Here is a 22,742-nt window from a genome sequence, read left to right as displayed (position 1 = left end):
TATAATAATAATAACAATGGAGTAGTGTAGTATTACGTAGGAGTAGTGTTTGTCTTACTTGACGTTCCCCCAGAATTCGAGCTCAATTACATTATTGAGGGTGAGAAGTCCATGCCCACCAGGCTTCTTCAAAAGGTTCATGAAAATTCACATTACAAAAAAAATGGGGGAAAAAAACCCATGAATTTCAGAAATTTTTTGCACCAAAATAAACATTTTTAAATTCCATTTTCCACAAGTTTTTTTTTTTAAATCCTCCCCTAAACTCCTGAAGGTTAACCGCCCCTCCCCTCCAGGTCTCACGCCAGCTCCATCCATCACGGTGATGAACTTGTGGTGGACAGTCCCCGCCGCTGCCCCCAGCCTGCTGCAGACTTAGCTACCGGGGCCTGGCGTGTGGCCGGCTCCCACAGACCCAGAGCCCAGGCCCGGGAGCAGGGCCCCGCAGCATCTGGTCCAGGGTGAGATGTGTGACGGGCAGGTTGGGATTCTCAAATAAGAAGGGCGAGAAGGGTAGCCGAGGAGCAAGCTATTTCAGACCCACCTGCCTTGGTGCCTCGCCCCCAAGCAGCCAGAAAATGATTCTTCCAGAGAGAGCGCACACACAGGCACAGAAGGGCCCACGATTGCACCCCCCTGGCAACGTGTGTGTGACTGACAACTGCCCACGCGCAGGTGAGCACAGCACCACGCTCTCACCTGTCCTTGGCGGTAGAGAGTGTTGGCGTTCTCGCTCCCCAGGTGAGGACTCGGAATGGTTGACCGGTTTCCTTGATAGGATGTGACCTATCTGTGAGCCAAATGCTGACTTGCCCTAGAATCCTAAATCACACACCTGCTCCTAGAAGGAAAGAGAACTTCACCTTCCCTCAAGGTCACGCGGCACACACAGAGCCCTTCACAGAAACACAGCAAACGCTGGCTGTGAACTGAAAGGGATACGTGCTGTCTCCCGTGACCAGATGTCTGTCCGGTGTTAGCAAACACGCCCAGGGCATGCCGGGAAAGGAGCATCACGGGACAGTGGGACATGAGACCACGCATTTCCTGATGCCTCTGCTCCTAACGAAGCAAGTGATGAATCTGCTCTCCAAAGGGACCTGCTCTAAATCCAGCGTCAGGCTGAGTAACTCTTTACAAAACAAACAAGGAAAATGTAATTAGCCCATAAAATGTGTCGTTTGGGGGGTTTCCAGCCCATTAAAAAAATTACAGGTCAAAAAGCATTCAAATGGTCTTGGCTTCCCAGCCTCTTAGATCACGTGAGCTTCTTTTCCAGCAGTTCATGACCTGAACTATAAATGTGTTCATTAGTGTGGGGAACCGTGTGCATGTGTGTGTGTGTGCGTGCGTGTGTGCAAGCTGCACTGCATGTGTACATGTAGATTGTGTGCGTGTGTGTGTGTTCATGTTTGTGTGTAGGTGTGTGTGCGTGTGTGTGTGTGCAGGTTGCACTGCATGTGTACATGTAGATTGTGTGCGTGTGTGTGCGTGTGTGCACTGCATGTGTTTGTGTGTGTAGCTGTGTGTGCACTTGTGTGCACGTGTGTGTGGAAGTGTCTGGCAATCCCTTTGTGCAGACTTCAAAGCCCTGGTCATCTTTTGCCATGAATTGAATATGAGTTTGGGCGTTGAGTGTCCCCCAGAAGCCTGTGTGTTACAAGTTTGGTCCCTGAGGGCCGATGCTCTGATATGGGGAGTAAAGCCGCCACCTGCAATGCCAGCATCCCATATGGGTGCTGGTTCAAGTCCCAGCTACTCCACTTCTGATCCAGCTCCCTGCTAATGTGCCTGGGAAAGCAGCAGAAGATGGACCAAGTGCTTGGGCTCCTGTGCCAACATGGGAAACCTGGAAGAAGCTCCTGGCTCCTGGCTTCTGCCTGGCCCAGTCTGGGCCATTGTGGCCATTTGCGGAGTGAACCAGTAGATGGAAGACCTCTCTCTCTCTCTCTCTCTCTCTCTCTCTCTAACTCTGCCTTTCAAATAAATAAAAATAAGGCATTTTTTTTAAAAATAAGTTTGGTCCCTCAAGTCTTAGGTTAATGATACCAAGACAGTGGACACTGAATCCAATTATAGTGTTAGGTAGAGGAGGCATCTGGGAGGTGACTGAATTGGGTTGGGTTTTTTTTTAAGATTTATTTTATTTATTTGCATGGCAAAGTGACAGAGAGAGAGAGAGGGAGAGATGGAGAGAGAGATCTTCCATCTGCTGGTTCACTCCTCCAAATGGGTGCAATGGCAAATGCTGGGCCCAGCCAAAGCCAGAAGCCAGGAACTCCATCGAGGTCTCCCCTATGTGTGCAGGGGCCCCAGCACTTGAGCCGTCCTCCGCAGTGGGGCTGCTGGATGTTGGCCTGCAAACTTCCGAAGCCATGAGCCCAAACCAGCCTCCCGCCCTGGCAAAGTCGGCTGCAGCTGCTCTCACCTGAACGTGCCTCGGGTGTTTTCCTGTAGGCGAGGAGCCCGCCTCCCCTTGCCCTGCACCAATCTGTCGTTAGCACACCTCCTGGAGGCCTTGGGGCAGGGTCCGGCTCAGTGAAGCCTGAGGGTGGCAGTGGCGGCCACCACCGTCGACTTCCATCTCAGCCTCTCCCAGGGAACAGTGGCCTCTCCACGCACAGTGGGAAGGAGCCTCCCTTAGCCCCAGGTACCCCACATTCTCTCTTCGCTATCAGCAGAGTCCTAGTTCTCGCTGGATCTCTCCACGTCCAGCACCCTGGCCCTCCCTGACCCCTTCTACAATGAGGCCTGTTCCAGAGCCGGACACCCCTCCCCCCACGCCCCCCCAGGCAGTCCCTGCTCCCCACCAGAATGCTGTAGGCACTGTTTGCGGGGGAAGCAGCCTCCAGCGCCCCGGCTTCCTCTGCTCTGTCCACTGTGGGTCTGCCTCCCGCGGAGCCCTGCTCCATCACTGCACTTGTCACCGGGAAAGTTCGCCGTTGTCTGGTGCATATCTTGTCCCCTCTGTGCAGGGTTAGCCCAGGGCACCGGGAGGGTCCCAAAGCTGAGGGCCCCTGCAGGCTCCCCAGCAGCACCCAGACATGCAAACCACCTACCTGGGAAAACGCATTGGATCATGGGAAAAAGATAAAACTTCACCCTAACTGAGAAGGTACTGCAGTTACAGGTAGGGCCCTTGGACTGCAGTCCCTGTGGCAGCCCCTGGCTGTCCTGCCCACTGCGCGTGTTCGGTAAATCCAGTGCTGTTCACCCTACCTGGCTGCTGGAAATTCTTTCACCACCCACGACTTCAGCCTGGTCTGACGTGGCAGTCAGCTCCCCAGCACGTGGGTTGAAACAAAGAGGGTTTGAAACTGCAGTGCGGGAAGGAGGGAGCCAGGAGAGCACCAGTGTGGGCAGCCTTCACCCACCCCTGGCCTCTCCAGCCAAGAGAGACAGGTCCACGCTGCCTGGGGCACTGTCTGGCAGAGCTCTGAGACCGCACCTGGCACCTCTCCAGTGACAAAGTGCCTCTGGGTAATACCCAGAGCCAGTGTCCATCCCTCCTCCCCCCCACCCTGCCCAGGAGCGACGCCTCCCCACATTCCAGCGCCACCTGCTTGGACACACTGTGCCAGGCTTCCCCCTGGCTGGAGGGGACCCTGAATCCAGCACCCACAGGGGGTGGGCAGAAGCCTGACACAATGATCTGGGCCCCACAGAGTCACAAGGCGCAAGATGGGGGTCTGCACGGAAGGCAGGCACCATGGGAGACAGGCCGGCCCTGCACCAATCTGGCTGAACTCCAAACTGTCGCACAGCCACGAGGGGTGGCGTCCCGCTCCCTGGGTGGGTCCTGAACCCAGGGGTAAAGCTGAGGGGAGAATCCAGGCAAGGCAAGGAGAGGAGTTTGGCACAGCACCTCGAGGCCCAGCCTGGCTGCACAAAGTGGGTCCTCTGCACCAGCCGGGTGAGGACCCCGGGTCTAAGTCACTACCGGGGTGGCATCCAGACCAGGGGCGAGGTCACTGGCAGTCACCGTGGGTCACGGCAGGGCCCTGGGTGCTAGGGCTGGGGCTGCTGCCCCCTGTTCTGGAACAGGCTTGTGGGGGCTGTGCCTTGGGGGCAGCACTAGGGCATAGAGCCAGGCTGTGCCTAGGGAAGTCCGGGTGTGACTTCCAGCTGAGCCCCGGCAGGCCGTGTGACCGCAGGTAAGTCACTGGACTTCGCTGGGAAATGGGAATTGTGGACTCTGCCCCCTGGAGTGAGGAGGAGACTTAGTAAACAGCCTACTGTGTGCAGAGCGGCAGGCAAGGCTCCTGCCCTCACATGCTTCCACGGCCCAGCCACAGAGATGGACGCCAAGGGACTCACCCCAAAAATGACTGCTCATCCGAAATGACCCAGTGTGGGAAAGAGGGGGCTTCCTGGGAGAACTGACAATGGGGCAGGGTCCCGTGGATGAGGAGGGGCATCCCTGTGCCCGAGGGGTGATGGCTGCAGGGCAGTGGGCACAGAGCGGTGGCCGGGGACACATGTAGGCACTTGCAGGGGGCCTGAGAACAGACAGCCACGCAGAAAGCGGCCACACGGAACCCCCACAGCAACCAGCAACGCCCCTAATGTAGGGCAGGACGTCACCAGGACCCGGCCTCCTGTCTGTCTCCTGTCACCCAGGGCGTCCTTGCCCGTCCTTTGGGATTAAGCACTTGTCAAAAGGAATTCACTGGGCTGAGGGAGTGACAGCTGGCCCGACAAGGTTCTGATCACGAGACTCGGGAAGCCGTTTGCCTCTCCGGGAGATAAAATCCTGATGGGCAGTACTGTCAGGAGGGTTCCAGCCTGGGCAGGGAAATTTCAGGTCTGGGGCCGACGGTGATGACCACTTGCACGGTAACCCCTGGGCCAACCGGAGCCCAAGAGGCCAAAATAATTCCCTGGAGAGCATGACACCACTGACCAATCAGAGGGAGGTCACGAGCGCCGCTGACCAACCAGGAACCTGGACACGAGCTGACCATGCGTCTCTGAGTCCCAACTCCAGTCTAGGAGAACCTTCACCCCTGACCTCTCTGGGAACCTGGGAACTAGCAAGAGCTGCCCGGCTCCTTGCTCTTGGCTTTGCAATAAAGACCTCCTTTCTCCCACCACCCCACGTCAGTGACTGGCTCAGGGGGACCCAGGTGTGGGGGTTCTACAGCAACTCCAGTTTGGGGGTTTAATGTTGTACAACATCAGAAAGCAGGGGTGGGGCCCCAGAGGACATGGTCAGCCAGACAGGAAGCTGTGATGCACACCCCCAGGGCATGCTTAGCGACTAACAGCATGGCGGCCTCCGGCATGACGAGCTAAAGGGCTCCCCAGCCAGCAGCCAGGCCCGGCCACGGCCCCTCCTCCTGGAGGATTCCAGATCACTCGGGCGTCCCCCTAGGAGCAAGGAGAGGCCTTTCTCTCACTTGGCTCTACAATCTTGACCCCTCCGACGTAACGAGATGCCAGCATTCTCCCAGGACAGGCGCAGTGGCGGAGGCTCCTGGGCCCCTGCACTGTGCCCACCCACCTCCCCACACCAGGGGGTCTCCTTGTCAGAGGCCCAGCAGGGGGCTCTGGTGGGAATTCCAACAAGAACCAGGAGTGATTCACTCTCTGAGCTCCTCCTCCAAGACTCCCCCGCCTTTCTGGAGCCACTGCCCTTGAACTCCCCAGCTACAGCCCCATCCAAAGAATCCTGCCGATCAGCAGCTGCCAGTCTCTCCGCTCTTTACAATCCCTCCTCGCCTGACCCAGGCTCTGCCAGCCTCACCTCTTCCCGGCTGCGTGATTAAAGCCACAAGAGCCTGGGACATCCCCTTTCTGATCAATAATTCAAATTGCTGGTCCCCTTTGGGTCAGGGGTTCTCCAGGACAGAGACCCCTCTACTGGGAAGCCCACATAGAATTAATGTCGTCTTTGGGTAATTGTGTATTTTTTTAATTAATGCTTCCCTCCCTCCCCAAGCAGCCACAAAGAATTGTTTATAAATAAAGGAAAAGCAATAGGGTCTCATGAGTCGGGTGTCTGCAAGGAAAAAAAGATTGAAATGAGGGTGCCAATGAGAGTGGGGGGAACGCTCCGGGGATGTGCTGAGTCTGGAAAGACCCATTTAGAAAGAGGTGAAAATAGTCCAGGCACCTCCAGAAATGGCTCGGTAATGAGCACTGCTCAGGGACCAGCGCTGTGGCCTTGGCCTTGGCCTGTCTCCCTTTCTCCTGCTCTGCCTCCCCCTCTCCCCGCCTCCATCCATCATCTCTGCCTGGCTGCAGTGGACTTTCCCTCCTGGCTGAGTCAATATCCATTCTCTCTGCCAACAATAGGACCCAATTAAAAACACCTCTCAAATTCCACTATAGCCAGAGGTGACCAGGCCAGCCGGACTGGCCAGTGAAACGTAAGTAGAAGTCCACTGTGGGGAACGTAGGGAAAGCAAAGCTGACTCAGCTGGGCCTTTGCCTTTCTAGCTTCTTCCTGCTTTTAATGTGGAAGTGATGGCTGGAGGGAGAGCAGCTATTTTGCAACCATGGGGATAAAATCCACGAGTCAGAGAGACTCTAGGTCTGTCCCTTATGTAGCTACACCAGCTTTAAATAATTTTTATTTATTTTATTTTATTCCTTTGAAAGGCACAGAGACAGCCACAGAGGGATCTCCCATCCCCTGGCTCACTCTCCAAATAACCAAAACGGCCAGGGCTGGGACAGGCTGAGGCCAAGAGCCCAGAATTCAGTCTGGGTCACGTCACCTGCTGCCTCCCAGGGCGCACATAGCAGGAAGCTGGGTTGAATGGATTGGTGTATGAGGCTAAGCCAAACATTTTTTGGAAAAATGCAATTAAAAGTTAAGTTTATAGTTTATTGTGGTACAAAATATGTTGCAATCGGGGCCTAGTGGGTCAAGCTCCCACACAGGAGTGGCTGCGATTGGGTCCTGGCTCTGCGCCCGATGCCAGCTGCCTGCTAACATGCAGGTGGTGGCACGAGCAAGAGTCCTTGCATGTCGCCCACGTGGAGGAACTGCAGGGAGTCCCTGGGTCCTGGCTTCAGTCCGGTCCTGCTCCAAGCTGCTGCGGACATTTGGAAAGGGAGCTGGCAAATGAAGAGATATCTCTTTTCTCTCTCTCACGTGTGTGTGTGTGTGTGTGCTTTACATTTGAAACATTAAAAAAAAAACTTTAGGGGGCCTGCGCCGTGGCTAACTTGGTTAATCCTCCACCTGCGGCGCTGGCATCCATATAAGCACCGGGTTCTTGTCCTGGTTGCTCCTCTTCCAGGCCAGCTCTCTGCTGTGGCCCGGGAGGGCAGTGGAGGATGGCCCAAGCCCTTGGGCCCTGCACCCCATGGGAGACCAGGAGAAGCACCTGGCTCCTGGCTTCGGATCAGCGCATCGCCAGCCGTGGCGGCCACTGGAGGGTGAACAACAGAAGGCAGACCTTTCTCTCTCTCTCTCTCTCTCACTGTCTATAACTCTACCTGTCAAATAAATAAACAAAACAAACAAAAATTTTAGAAATTTGGCTAGCACTGTGACATAGCAGGTAAAGCTGCTGCCTGCAGTGCCAGCATCCCATATGGGCACCAGTTCAAGTCCCAGCTGTTCCACTTTAGATCCAGTTCTCAGCTATGGCCTGGGAAAGCAGTGGAAAATGGCCCAAGTCTTGGGTCCTTGCATCTGTGTGGGAGACCCGGAAGAAGCTCCTGGCTTCTGGTTTTGGATCAGCCCAGCTCTAGCTGTTGTGGCCATTGGGGAGTGAACCAGCAGATGGAGGACCTCTCTCTATCTCTCTCTCTCTCTGCCTCTGTCTCTCTGTAACTCTGCCTTTCAAACAAATAAATAAATCTTTAAAAAGAAAACTTTAGAAACCATATATACAAATTGGTTTTCAAAAAGTTCATGGAAAATGTATATTATTAAAAAAAACTATGCAGAGATTTCAAAAAAAAATTTTTGCACCAAAACTTATAATTCTCTATGAACTTTCTTGAGATTCTTTCACATATCCAAGAGCAGTGAAAGCAAGGACTCAAACGCCTATTTGTGCACCCACGTTACAGAGCGGGTGAGTTCACATCAGGGATTGGTGCCCTTCGCAGACACACGGATACACAAAATGCAGTCTCTCTGTACACAGGACGTCAGCCAGCCTTGAAGAGGAAGGGGACGCTGACCCCGCTCAGCACAGAACAATCTTGTGACACTGTGCTATAGGTGACACAAGGACAAATCCTGCAGGATTCTGCTTATGGGAGCTGCCCAGTGCAGTCAAATCCATGGGGAGCTCGTGACGAATGGTGCGGTGACTGTTCTCGCCTCCGCTGGAGAATTAGGCAGGCTGCCCGCAGCTTGCCTTGACCGAAGAGGGGAAAGTGCGCCACCCGCCACTCAGCCTTCCCCAAACCCGGGGGACAATCAGGCGCAGGGTCTCTTTATTGTAAAAGGGAGGCGTGTGTGTATATATAGCTGAGGTACAGAGCACATGAGCGGATGTGGGCAAGGGGTGGGGTGTTGTGATGCAAAAGGGTCTTAGCCACTCCTACTGTACCACCTTAATGATCCTTAGGCAGAAGCGCCCTGGGGCTGGGGTGTTTGCTACCAGGGAATTGAAACTTAAAGACAGGTTTTCAAATTCGAGGCAGGCTCAGGAAGTTCCTCTAGGCCTCTCTGGATTCAGCTTCCCCCACTGAATGGGATGGGGTTTCCATGGGAGAAAACCAACAGTTCTGGGGATGCTGGCGATGGCGTAACACTGCGAGGGTACTGGGTGCCACTGAACTCGTTCTAAGTGGCTACAGCGGCGAATTCCGCGTTAGGAGTATTTCACCACACACAAAAGCCATTAGCGTCATCCTCTTTCTCCTGCCCATCTTCTCCATGCACAGACACAACAAAAGCCCCCATAAGTCCTGGGACCCGGGAGTCACCCCCTGATTCCTCCCTTTCCGTCTTCCCTACAACCATGCCCTGTCTGTGCTGCCTCCCAACACGTCTACAGCACCCACCCACTCCACGAGCCCCGCCTGATCCCAGCTGCCCCTCCGTCTCACCCCTACCTGGCCTCCCCACGCCCTCTCCTGCCCTCCTACCGCCCCTTCTCCACCAGCAACCAGAGCAGGCCACTGACCTGCTTAGCATCTGCCTACCCAGTGTACCTTCCATAGAATCCAAACGGCTGGCCCTGCAGCCTGGACAAGCCATCCTCTGACTCTGCCCACCTTCACACCACCGTCCCCATGGCTCCCTGTTCTCCAGCCAAAATCGGGATGGAAGAAAGCAGTGGGATGTTCCCCCGGCTCATCCTAGACTCCACTGACCGGGACGCCGAAGTCGCTACCTGGTCACTCTGGGCTCCTCTTGCCACCAAGTCAACAGGTTACAGGGCACCTAGAGTGGCTGGAATCACTGACCCTGACTACCAGGGGTGAAACGGAGCAATCCTACCAGAGGAGCATGGCCCCCTGGGAGATGCTCCCAGGTGTCTCTCACCTCTCCTGCATCCTGGGTTCAAGTTCAGGGAACACAGCAACTACCTAATCCAGGCAGGGCTGTCAGGCCAGCGGCAGACCCGGCCCTCCACCTAATTCTACAAGTCAGGTTTTCCTGCAGTACAGAAGTGCCCAGTTGAGTGCTGGAGACAGAGGCTCTGGGCCTTCAAGGCCTCCATGTTACCCTCAGATTCTTGGGGAAAAAATAGTTTGCTGATCTCTGGCCTTGATCGTGCACCTGCGGTGGTTTGGAAGGCAAAGGAAATAAACATTCAACGAGCAGTGGACGAGGCAGGAGTCAATTCCAGCGATGACCACGGGACCAGCTGTAGAAATGAGGACTGCTGGGGCCTGTGCTGTGGTGCAGTAGGTTGAGCCTCCACCCATGGCACCGACATCCCATATGGGTGCCGGTTCGAGTCCTGGCTGTTCCACTTACAATTCAGCTCCTTGTTGATGGCCTGGGAAAGCAGTGGAAGATGGCCCGTGGAAGACTTCTCTCTCTCTCTCTCTCTCTAACTCTGTCTCTCAAATAAATAAATACATCTTAAAAAAATAGAAATGAGGATTGGCCCGTTTGTGTTTCCTCCTCATTTCGATAGAAGCCTCTGTCTGTACAAACCGCGTATATTGGTTCTTCCTCCTCTACCACCTCCGTAGGATGTGTTGATAGCGGTTGGCCTTGTGTCTCAGTTTCTCTGCCAGAGACGGGGGCGCGTGAACGCGGGGCAGCGTTCTGGAGCCCCTGCTGGCGAGGGCTTGCTGTCTGGTCATGCCAGGCAGAGGCTCACATGCTCCTTCTTCATTCCTTCCTTAAGTGTGGCTGAAGGCGACGCAGGTTGACAGAGGGGAACCAGAGCGACTTTGGGGTTAAGCTGAACTACATTTCCCAGAGTCCCCTTCTCCACAGGGACCAGTGTGCAGGAGCCCCTGGTGGAAGATCTGGAAGGCAGAAGGGAAGCTGTGGGCTTGGCGCCTATGCTTTGCCACGAACGTGACTTGCAGCGGCTTCGTCTCCCTGCCGAGTCCTGCCCCAGGGACCCAGCGCCTGGGCCAGGTGTGAACGGTTGACCCCAGAGTCCCTGGCTCTGGAAAGCACCCACAGCACTAATGTCACAAACCAACTGACATGGGCCCCTCCACGCTGGGGCTCCAGCTTGGACGCGTGGGTTCCAGCAAGTCCTTGCTCTCCTCTGCCTTCCATCCGCCTTCCCTTCCTAGCCACCCGGTCTGCGGGCTTGACGCTCTAGCGCCGCACGCAAAAAGACATCGGATTCCTCTAACAGACAAAACTGTCCTACGCGCACGCGTACAATCAGTGGTTCGGCTTCTCTGACCCCAAACCGACACCCTGAAATATGAGGGCACTTCAAAAAGGTCATGGAAAATGGAATTAAAAGACAAGCATATGCAGACGCAAAAATCCTGAAATTCATGCATAGATGTGAATTTTCCATGAACTTTTTGAATGCTCTTGTATCTGCTGAATGCGAACTACACTTAAAGCGGCAGTAAGAGGGGCCGGCATCGCGGTGTAGCAGGTAAAGCCACCACCTGCAGCGCCAGCATCCCATATGGGGGCCGGTTTGTGTCCTGGCTGCTCCACTTTTCTGATCCAGCTCCCTGTTAATGGCCTAGGAAAAGCAGCGGAAGATGACCCAAGTCCTTGGGCCCCTGCCATCCATGTGGGAGACCCAGATGAAGCTCCTGGCTCCTGGCTTTGGCCTGGCCCAGCACTGGCCATTACAGCCATCTAAGGAGTGAACCAGTGGAAGGAAGACCTCTCTCTCATTCTCATTCTCTCTCTCTCTCATTCTTATATTCTCTGTGTGTGTGTGTGTGTCTCCCTCTCTCTCTGTAACTCTTTCAAAGTAAACACATAAACCTTTAAATGTAAACAAATCAAGTGGTAGTAGGAGAAGGAAACCACCCCCTGGACCTCCGATTACGATGCAGGGAACATGGGCTCAGGTTGTGCAAACAGAAGGGAAGAGGGGACAGAGGCCATGACAGAGGCATTGACAACAAGCTCCCAGGGTGTGGAAGCAGCCAAGGCTTTGGCGCCAGCTCAGGCCTGAGTCACCACCCTGGTACCGCCACCTCCCAGATGCGCGGAGTTGGCAGCCCATTGGCCTCCCTCTGGCGGTGGGACACGTGTCGGGAAAGGTTTCCTATTCAAGGGTGCGAGGTTTCAGCAGGGCACTGCAGGACAGCGGCTCGGCCTGGCGTTGTCCACCGTGTGTGCGGAACGAGTTAATGCGCTTGGGTGGGATGCAGTGGGAAAAGGTCGTTCTGCAAATATTCAAAAGCAATTTCATGAAACAGTGGGCTCGCATCCATCTGCTGTAACCAAGCGGCTGGGCGCTCCGGGGCCTTCGGCACGAGACGTTCGGGGAAATTATGAATCCCACCGGGGATGCATTGTATTTTTTCCAAGGCTGAAATGAAAAGGTCTATAGCACGCTCTGTACACGGGCCTATTATGCTGGGGCAAATACCAGAGCCAGTTCTGCTGTTTACGGAAGATAGATGAAGCGTCAACGTGTGTAAGCCGCGGCTGGCTGTATCACTTGTGCTTTAATGTCCCATTGATCTTTTAAAAATGAAGGGATGTAACATAAAACGGGTAGCTCGGTGAACTTTAATCTTATTCATAATTGGATAATAAAATTGGGTGCATACAGTAATTAAAAGGATTGTGATTGGGGGAAAAAAATAAAAAAGCAATCTGCAGTTTCGTGTCAGGCCTCTTCCACAAGCCCAGGAGTTCAGCTCAGGGAATATTAAAAAAAAAAAAAAAAAAAAAATCCCCAAGGGCTACGATCTTGTGTTAGAGGAGACAGAATTTATGGAGAAGCCAGACCGCGTCGGCCAGGGCTAATATGATCACCTGGGGAGCCCGGAGGTAAGGCCATCCGTTTTAAAGATGAGGCTTCGACCTGTTAGTAGGCAGGAAGTAAACTGCTCGATTTCTACTTAAGTGAGTGCATTTGTCCAGGTTACCCCCTGATTGGTGCCTCTATCACACACACATTGTCCATTGCTGCCGCTTTTGCATAAACGCAGACTTGCAACTTGCACCCAAGTCTGCATGTGCCAAATCTTTGCTTCGGAGCTCTCCAGTAATGCCTGCCATGCCTGTTGTCAGCCTTAAATAGATCTCCTTGGGAGCTGGTGTCATGGCGCTGTGGGTTAAGCCTCGCTCTGCAGTGCTGGCATCCTATATGGGCGCCAGTTCAAGTCCTGGCTGCCCCACTCCCAATCCAGCTCCCTGCTAATGCACCTGGGAAAGCAGTGGAGCATGGCCCAAGTGCTTGAGCCCCTGTACCCATGTGGATGACCCAGGTGGAGTTCCTGGCTCCTGGCTTTGGCCTGGCCTAAATGTGGACATTTGGGGAGTGAACCAGTAGATGGAAGATCTCTCTCTCTCTGCCTCTGCCTCTCTCTATATAACTCTGCCTTTCAAACAAATAAATAAACCTTTAAAAAAAAACAAAAACTGCTGGGCTACTGCTCTTTTCTCTGCCCCTACTCTTTCCTTGAAGGGTACAAGTCCTGGTGTCCATTCGACTGCCACGACCTTCAGCCAGGCCTCCAAGGAAGCCACCGCCCCGGGCCATGTCCTGAACCTCGAGCAGGTTTCTCAGCTCCTGGGCTTTTCCAATACTTCACTTACAGCTGCCCCAATCCCCTCCTGGGCCTGCTACCAACTCCTCCATCATCTAATAGTAACTAACCCCAGGCCCAACCTTGTGGACCGCCCGCCCACACAGCCCCGGCTAGCTTTAACTTGGCCACTCTGCCAGGCCGTCCTGGTTCCCAAAACCCCTGCCTCCCAGTGGCCCTTGGGAAGTTCTCCTCTGCTCATGATAGACAAAAATAAGGTGAGCTTTTCAATTAATTACTGACGATCAAACAGCCAATAGCCTACACAGTACTACTGTGCAAGCCACAGCCATGAGGGCGAAACAAAATGATGGCTCAGAAAAGGATCACAAAGTGTTGCACGGCTATGAGAGCTGCTACACGTGACAGGGGGACATCTGTCTCACAGCTAAGGTGACCCGCGGAGGCCTCCCGGAGACCCAGCAGAGCATCCAGGCTGGAGCACAGGTGGCGCTCCCACACGCCAGCCACCCGTGTGCCTGCTTCCTTTCCATGTTCTATAGTAGTCATCTTTTAGGGTTTTGTGTTTGATAAAACACAGGCAGCTGTGTGAACATTTTGAGAGAGAACTCCTATCCACTGGTTCACTCCCCAAATGCCTGCAACAGCCAGGGCTGGGCCAGGCTGGAACCAGGAGCCAGCAACTCCCTCTGGGTCTCCCACGTGAGTGGCAGAGACCCAAGCTCTTGAGCCATCTCCTGCTGCCTCCCAGGGTGTGCATTAGCAGGGAGCTGGAAGGCAGGCAGGAGTAGGACTCAATCCCAGGACCCCCCATACAGGATGCGGGCATCCCAAGCAATGCCTGCCTCCGTCAGTGAGAACGGTGATGGTGACACAGGGTTCAGTCCAGATCCACCTAGCAGTCCCCCTGTTGATGTGGCTGTGTTTCATTGGCCAGCAGCAGTTTTCACTATTAAAAAGAACCTCAGGCTGATCGTTCCTGCACATAACGTGGCCACTGGCGGATGTTGTGTCCTTGGGGTCGACTCCTGGATGTGATGGCTTAGGGTCAAAGGTCATGGAAAACTCTAAGGCTTGAATGCCTTCTGCCAACTTGCTCTCCGGAGATGCTGCAAGCCCACACCTTCACGGCAGGGCCTGAGTGCTCCACAGCCAGACGGGATCCCTCTGGTTATCTTGCGCCCTTCACAGGGTCTGTTTTTGACAGGCAGAGTGGACAAAGAGAGAGACAGAGAGAAAGGTCTTCCTTTTTCCGTTGGTTAACCCCTCAATGGCTGCTGCAGCTGGCGCACCGCGTTGATCCAAAGCCAGGAGCCAGGTGCCTCCTCCAGGTCTCCCATGTGGGTGCAGGGCCCAAGCACTTGGGCCATCCTCCACTGCACTCCTGGGCCACAGCAGAGAGCTGGACTGGAAGAGGGGCAACCAGGACAGAATCTGGCGCCCCGACTGGGACTAGAACCCAGTGTGCGGGTGCCGCAGGCGAAGGATTAACCTGGTGAGCCACGGCACCAGCCTGAATCTGCATTTCTTACACAAAAGTTGAAATTAAGTGTTTTTCATATACTTGTGTTTATGGTTTTTTATGCCTCTTCTCTAATGAATTCCCTGCTGGCATTTCCCACTGGGTTACTGCACAGTTTTATTAATTTGGGAGCGCATTCCCCGGGCAGGCCGTGGGTCGGGCCCAGCAGAGACCTCCAAGGGGGCACAAAAGCCAGAGAGAACCAGGAGGCTCGGAGTGGCTACCCGGCCCAGGGGAAAGGACTCTGCCAGCCTTGCCCTCCTGCCAGGCTCCACATCTGCTGGGCGGTGGCCCCAGGGACAGCTGTGACAGCAAGCGGCAGGGCAGGGTGTGTGAGCAGACAGGGCGGCCTCTGTTCCAGTTCTGGACTAGGGAGAGGGGAGAGAAAGGGGGTGGGTGAGGTTCAGAAGTGCACCCTAGTCCTGTGATTGGCAGCTGAGATCAAGCCGGACTGAGGGGAGCCGGTGCGAGGGTGAAGCTGGCGATCGGGATGCCCACGTCCCCATCAGAGTGCGTGGGATAGAGTTCCGCCTCTGCTTCTCATTCTAGCTTCCTGCTCGTGTGCACCCAGGAAGGCATCAGGTGTTGGCTCCAGTAGTAGGGTCTCTGCAACTCACGTGGGAGATCCGGACTGAGTTCCCGGGTGTAGCCCACCCCCAACTGCTGTGGGCGTTTGGGGCATGGACAAGCAGATGGGAGTCAGTCTCTCTCTCTCTCTCTCTCTCTTTCTCTCTCTCTCTTTCAAATAAGTAAAACATAAAAGATAAATACAATAAAGGATGACAAACAGATACACTCCAGCAGGCAAATGCTACTGACATCAGCAGAGAGAAGAGGGAGCCGGCTGAGTGCCTCTTCCAACTCTGTGTCGCCCAAGTGCCCTGAGCTCATCCAGGTCCCAGGCCCCTTCCTACAGCATCCCACTAGAGTCAGGGCAATTAATGTCCCTCTGAGAGGCAACTCGCGTCCTCCTAGGCCGAACTGTTGGCCAAAAAGCCAATCATTTTTCATTTCTGATTAAAATGTCTGGGGAAGAAATTGGAAATGATTCAGCAAAGGGAGCTACCACTGGTGGAGTTGCAGAACGCGGCATCAATGTGGAGGAAGCCGTACTAGGTAGCACACTGCCCTCTGTGCCCATCAGAACACGGTCCTGCCCGTATCTGCAGGGTTCACGGGGCAGGTGGATCACCAGGCTAGCTGGCACATGCTTGCACACAGAGCAGGAAATCCCTACACAGCCACTTGGTCACTGCTTCCCGACTGTGCCTTTGTTAGAAGCACTAGCTGGAGCTACAAGTCACCAGTCTTCTCTGGAAATTCTTGTGCAGTACTAGGGTGGGGCCAGGAAATTGGCATTTTTAAATAAGGGCCTCAGGTGGCTCTTATGATGTGTCCAGGCACTGTGGCACAGCGGGTTAACGCGCTGGCCTGAAGCACAGGCATCCCATATGGGTGCTTGTTCGAGTCCCGGCTGCTCCACTTCTGATCCAGCTCTCTGCTATGGCCTGGGAAAGCAGTAGAAGATGGCCCAAGTTCTTGGGCCCCGGCACCTGTGTGGGAGACCTGGAAGAAGCTCCTGGCTCCTGGCTTCGGATCGGCACAGCTCCGGCTGTTGCGGCCAACTGGGGAGTGAACCATCAGATGGAAGACCTCTCTCTCTCTCTCTCTGCCTCTCCTCTCTCTGTGTAACTCAGACTTTCAAATAAATAAATAAATCCTTTTAAAAAATGATGTGTCCAGGAGTTGATTTTGCCCAGTGTGTCTCATGAGAACTGCTTTAGATTTTGAAAAACCAATACCAAGGATGTCCATTTTTGTCTATGACAAGCTAATTTATTTTTATTATTATTTTATTTATTTGAAAAACAGAGTGACAGAGAGGCATAAATAGAGAGAGAGACATCTTCCATCTACTGGTTCACTCACCAAATGGCTGTAGCAGCCAGGGCTGGGCCAGGTCTAAGCCAAGAGCCAGGAACTCCTTCTGGATCTCCCAAGACAGTGGAAGGGGCCCAAGCACTCGGGCCATCTTCCACCGCTTTTCTCGGTTGCATGAACAGGGAGCTGAATTGGCAACAGAGCAGCCAGTACTCAAACTGGCAGTTTGACATGGGGTGCCAGAGTTGCAAGGTCCCTGGGACGGGTAAATTTATTCAGATCAACTCTACTATCAAGAACAAGTAGAAACGCAAAACAAAACATGTTTTTAAAAATCTGTTTGAGGCCGGCGCCACGGCTCACTAGGCTAATCCTCCGCCTTGCGGCGCCGGCACACCGGGTTCTAGTCCCGGTCGGGGCACCGGATTCTGTCCCGGTTGCCCCTCTTCCAGGCCAGCTCTCTGCTATGGCCCGGGAGTGCAGAGGAGGATGGCCCAAGTGCTTGGGCCCTGCACCCTATGGGAGACCAGGAGAAGCACCTGGCTCCTGCCATCGGATCAGCGCGGTGCGCCGGCCGCAGCGGCCATTGGAGGGTGAACCAACGGCAAAGGAAGACCTTTCTCTCTCTCTCTCTCTCTCACTGTCCACTCTGCCTGTCCAAAAAAAAAAAAAAAAAAAAAAAAATCTGTTTGAAAGCATCAGTGAGCTATGAGATATAAAACAGATCATTTATTTATTTTTGATTTGGGAGGGAGGGAGGGAAGGAAAGAAGGGGAGAGAGAGAGAAATCATCAGCTGGTTACTTCCTAAATACCCGGAACAGCCAGGAGACAGAAACTCAATCCAGGTCTCCCATGTGGGTGGCAGGGAGCCAGCTACTTGAGACATCACCAGTTGATACCCAAGGTGTGTGTTAGGAAGGAGCTGGATCAGGAGCAGAGCTAGAAATCAAACTCGGGCGCTCTGATATGGGATGCAGGCATTGGAAATATCATCTTAGCCGCCGTGCCAAATGCCCAGCCCCAGTAAGATCTTAAGGCACGAAGGTCTCTCAGAGACAAAATGTGCGAAAGTGGACTGGACTTGGCACAGCTTTATATCCTAAAGCATCGCTGATCCTTAAAAAAAAAACTTTAAAGCTAAGAAAAACTTTAAAGCTAAAACTTAAAAGCCATTCCTATGCTTTGTAGGAACTGGCCAGTGAGCAAGCCAGCAGAAGAGACATGAGGTGGAAACTGGCACCCAAGAGGCCGGGAAGCTAAGCAGAGCCTGGATAGTTCTACCATACCAGGAAAAAAATCAGCCCTCAGAGCTCAGAACTCACCAAGAAGAAGGGGCCTAGGTAGGTGCCCCCCGCTTTCAGAAGGAAATCCTCAAGCCCAAGAATAAGAACTAACCAGAAATAGGTTTGCAGCTATAAAGACTAAAGCCTGGAAAAAAAGGGGGAGGGGAGCGGCACCGTGGCTCACTTGGTTAATCCTCTGCCTGCAGCGCCGGCATCCCATATGGGCACCGGGTTCTAGTCCCAGCTGCTCCTCTTCCAGGCCAGCTCTCTGCTGTGGCCCGGGAGGGCAGTGGAGGATGGCCCAAGTGCTTGGGCACCTGCACCTGCGTGGGAGACCAGGAGGAGGCACCTGGCTCCTGGCTTCGGATCGGCGCAGCTCTGGCCATAGCAGCCATTTGGGGGAAGACCTTTCTCTCTGTCTCTCTCTCTCTCTCTCACTGTCTAACTCTACCTGTCAAATAAATTAAAAAAAAAAAAAAAAAGACAAAGACTAAAGCCTGGCTTCAACCCTGCTCAGTCCCAGACTGGATTACAGTGACCAGCCCCCACCCAATGTCCAGAAGCAAAGGCAAATCCTTGAAGGAGAAAAGAGAGCATCACCCTGAGCCTTGAAGCCCAGCTTCCATCCTTCATACTTGACACCTGACATTCAATAAACAAATTATAAAAGTAAAAAAGAAATTTTTACAAGTAAACAAGTTACAAGGCTTACTAGGAGATGTGAACGACCAGAAACCAAGAGAAGGAATAGACGTAGGAGACCCACAGAGACCCTGACATTGGAATTATCATACAGAGACTGTCAAGAAAATTGTGATAACTATGTCCAAGGAAGTTAATTTTAACAAAATTACTTTTAAATGAAATGAAAACACAGTAATTAAATCTAAGAACCCAAGAGCTGGATTTAGCATCAAATTAAAGGGCTAGTAAAGTCCACACAGGTCAGTAGAGAATATTTAGGATGAAGGAATGGAAGGAAATGTGTTGGGTGGAAAATGCCAGGTGCAGGAGAGGAGCATGCAGGACTCACAGAGGGACACGTGGGTAAGTCCAACAACCACACAGCTGCAACGCTGGTCACAGAGGAGCAGATGGGACAGGTGTAACTTTTGCAGAATGACTGAGTGCCTTCCCAAAACTGACAGAAGATAACAAACCATAGATTCCAGAAGTGTAACGAACCCCACAGAGAACAAACACGAGGAGAGCCACGTGTAGGCACATGCAGTGCAACTACTAAAAACAAACCCAAAACACAGGGAAAAGCATTAAAACTGCCAAACTCACAAGCAAAATCAGGTTTCAATGTATTGACTGATGGTTTACGTCCAGGTGTTACTGAGGGGAGCGGTGTGTCAGGGTGTCTGGGAGTCGGGGCAGAGCATGGGGGAGAAAGCCCCTTTACAAATGTACATCCCAGAGCTGTGTATCAGTCAGTATTGGTGGTCATCAACCTAACAGAAGCTGCTTACGAAAGAAGGGGTTTTATTTCTGCTCACGGTTTTGGAGGCTCACAGTCCAAGATCAGCCAGGCCCAATTGGTTCAGTGTGGTGGAATGAGAAGGCCATGCCAAGATGGCCACTGGCAATGGCACCTGCCTGGCAACAGGCTGTGATTGGATGGCTTCGGAAACTGCCTGGCAACAGGCCATGATTGGTTAGGGCATAGACCGCCCCTTGACCGGATTGGCTGCCTTGGCTATTTAAGCTGATGCACCAACTGAAATAAAGGAGTCTGCGGGCTGCTCGCCTCGGGCCTGCTTTCACCCGACTCCCGGGGTCTGTGTGGTGACTCCGTGTCTCTTGCCCCACCACACTGCTCCTCTCAGAATGAACCCACCTCAACAGTTCAGTGTCGGGTGAGGCAGGAAGAAGGCAGAGGAAGAGGGAGGATGTGAGGACAATGCTGTGGCAGCCAGGAAGCAGGGGCTGTGGCCAGCCCTGACTCCCACTCTACATCAACCACAACAACCGTCCCGTGAGAACTGCCCCCCAAGGGCACGGCCCCTGACCTGGGACCTCCCGCCAGGCCCATCTCCTAAACATCTGAATGAAGTTTCGACCACCTGGCTCTGGCGTGAGTATTGGAGCCATATCCTATTCAAACCTGGGCAAGCTCCATTGGACAACGTGATGTGGTCAGCCTGGGGCCACACCCATGAAACCACATTTTCAATAACCCATGGAGATGACTCCGATGTAGAGGTTCACAAGCCACACGTCTTCACACGTAGCTCTGTCTTCACATCACCTTACAAATAAGGAAACTGAGGCCCGGCCAGGCGAGACTGAGGACAGCTCCAGGCTGTGCCTGGAGCCACAGATGGAAAGAACATTGTGAGAGTTCCGAGAAGTGGCTCTTCTAAGCCAGTACTCCCAAGTGTCCCAGTGCACAGCGCCGAGGGTGGATGTCCTAAGTGCCTGCAGGGGTCTGTGTCCAGGGGACAGATGGCAGTGAGCGCCTGGTCCCCTCCACAAGTGCAGCGTGAGAGGCACTCCTGTGGACTTCCTTTTTTTTTTTTTTCCACAAATCTACATCCTTTTATGAAAATAACTTACAAAAAGAGGTTTATTTTTGTCATTTTTAAAGACTTTAGTGAATAGCCAAATTCCTGATTCCAAATTTCCAGTGCACTTTCACAACACACAAGCTGTAACACTGGAATTATCTGTTGTTGTTGCTTTCCAACTGCAATATTAGTTAGCTTTGTGCTTTGGCAGGGACAGGGAATGTGTCTATGTAAAAATCAGTGCTCACGCAGGACCTTGGGCTGCACCCATTACTGCTATTTTATGCCAGACAGCACACCACAGGCGGTCAATGTCACTGACATGGCATCACTGGAAAATGTCTTGGATGGTTGAATGAATAAAGGAATGGACAAACATCCCAGCACGGTGCAGGCAGCTCCTTGACAATCCACTTGTAGTCTTTAAACCCCACCGACACAGAGTTTGTCCGTCATCAGAAAGAGGGGAGCAGACCGGAGGAAAACTGGTCAGGCTTGATGGGCTCTGTGGTGGTGAAGATCGGAGTAGAGCTGCCTCTCGAACACACGGTCCAGCACTGCCAGCTGCTGCTGCGTGAACAGGTCGCCCCACATCTGCTTCTGCAGGAAGTCTGCCCCAGGGTGAGTCACTGTTTGGCACTGGGGACTCCTGAATACCTTCGTCTCTCTTGTGCTTGTTGGTGCCGGCGCTGGGCGATGGGATACCCAGGATGCTGCTGATGGAGTAGGACAAGCTGGCCACGTCCATGCTCACCGACGACACCTGCGTCTCAGAGCCCGTGGACACGTTCCCTGGGCGGGGTGTGACTGCAGAGGGAGCAGCGGGCAGCCGGCTGGGCGGCTCTGTGCCCAAGCTCCGTGCTGCGAGGGGAGGGGGAATCCCGGACAGAGTGGGAAGTACGCGGGCTCAGAGCCTGCCAGTCCAAGGATTGCAGAAAACAGAGGGATGGAGAACAGAAAGAGGGGATCTCAGACCCTGCGTCAGCCAATGCTAAAAACAAAAAATGACCGAGGAGGACCCTTCGGTCTAGGTCAGTCCCTGCTCACACGTCCGCCCATGCACACAGCCATGAGACAAACTTCCTTGCTAGCGTTTCTCTCCCACTTGGATCTGGATTTTACTTTTCACGCTCATTGTTGATAGTGAACACGTCCTCCTCTAACTGAAAACAGTGCTTTGGGAGGATCTTGGTCTGCTCCTGAGGATGGAGCAGACGTGCGGACACAGCTCCGCACGTCGCAGCTGCCTCGCTGCCTTCCCAGCGCCTTCCTTCCTGCTATTTCGGGAGGAGCTGGCTGCCTGGGCGGATTTGTTTGCTGAGGACCAGGGTACCTCGGAGGAAGACTCTAGGAGTCCCGACTTCTGTACCTTCTCCTTCCCCTCCTCACTCCGTGCCCATCTGCCCCAGCGACTTGTGGAAGGCATAGAACACCCTAGCAAACCCTGCTGTACATATGCGGGAGCCCCAGAGAGAAGCCAGGATGGCGGGGGAGCACCAGCCGGGTCCTCCTCTCGCTCCTGGAGCTGCCGGCTGGATCGAGGAGCCGCTGCGCCGTGGGCGTCTCCCCTCCAGCTTCACCCCTTGCTCCTGGGGATCCCGGCTCACCACGCCATCCTTCGGGTCCTACCGAGTCACAGACCTGCCTGCCTACTGTGGGTCCCGAGTTCTCTACTCAGATCCTTACCAGAACCTTCATGGGTAGAGAACGCCGGGGCAGCAAGTGCGAGACCACATACCATTTTGCCAACGAGTCTGATGAGGCTGAGGTCCCTGGACCCAGTCATGATGTTTTTGTAGAATAATGGAACCTGATGCTGACTGGTATTTTAAAAATAATAATAATAAACAACTTGCTTCCTTTGGGACAAAAAAAAAAAAAAAAAAAAAAGGTGGGTCCCAGGCTATCCCATTTACCCAACTCACTGCTGTTTTCAATCCTTTACCTCTTTCGGCCTTTACTACAAACCTATAGGGTAGATCCTCAGCATCACTCTTCATTTTACAAGTGGACACAAGGAAGCTGTGTGACTTGCACAAGGCCACACAGATTGTCAGTGGGAGAGTCGGGGTGGGAACCCATCGATCCTGATTTTATTTTATCCATATGTGACTCCCACCCACCCATGCACCAGTCCTCACCCACGTACCCCGCAGGCCGAAGGATGGCTCCTCAGACATCTCGCCGTCCAGACTGACCAACAGGAGAACCGGCAGACCTGGGCCTCGCCCTGGCTCTCCACTGCACCCTGCGGTTTCTCGCGCGATCCTTCCCTCTTGTGGCGTCGGCTTCATCTGGAACACGGGGACGGCAATGCTCGTCTGGGGACCGCAATGAGGATTTACTGCCAACAGTGAGCTCCCAGGCATGGCTGGCATGGGAGGGGGTTACACTGGGCGCTACTGTACTTGCACAGCCCAGGGCACCTGTCTGCTGGGCCACTGGCTGCCCCAGG

The 22,742-nt window shown here is 53.6% G+C and overlaps 1 pseudogene; it reads right to left on the bottom strand.

The window, feature by feature from the left end:
- Positions 1–18,941: 18,941 nt before the first annotated feature.
- Positions 18,942–22,467, bottom strand: LOC133770626 (paired box protein Pax-5-like; annotated as a pseudogene).
- Between the last annotated feature and the right edge of the window lie 275 nt (positions 22,468–22,742).

Source organism: Lepus europaeus, chromosome 11 (genome assembly GCF_033115175.1).
Source record: "Lepus europaeus isolate LE1 chromosome 11, mLepTim1.pri, whole genome shotgun sequence".
Taxonomy (NCBI): Eukaryota; Metazoa; Chordata; class Mammalia; order Lagomorpha; family Leporidae; genus Lepus; species Lepus europaeus.
Note: the sequence above shows the minus strand (reverse complement) of the source record. Positions and strands in the feature narration are given on the sequence as shown.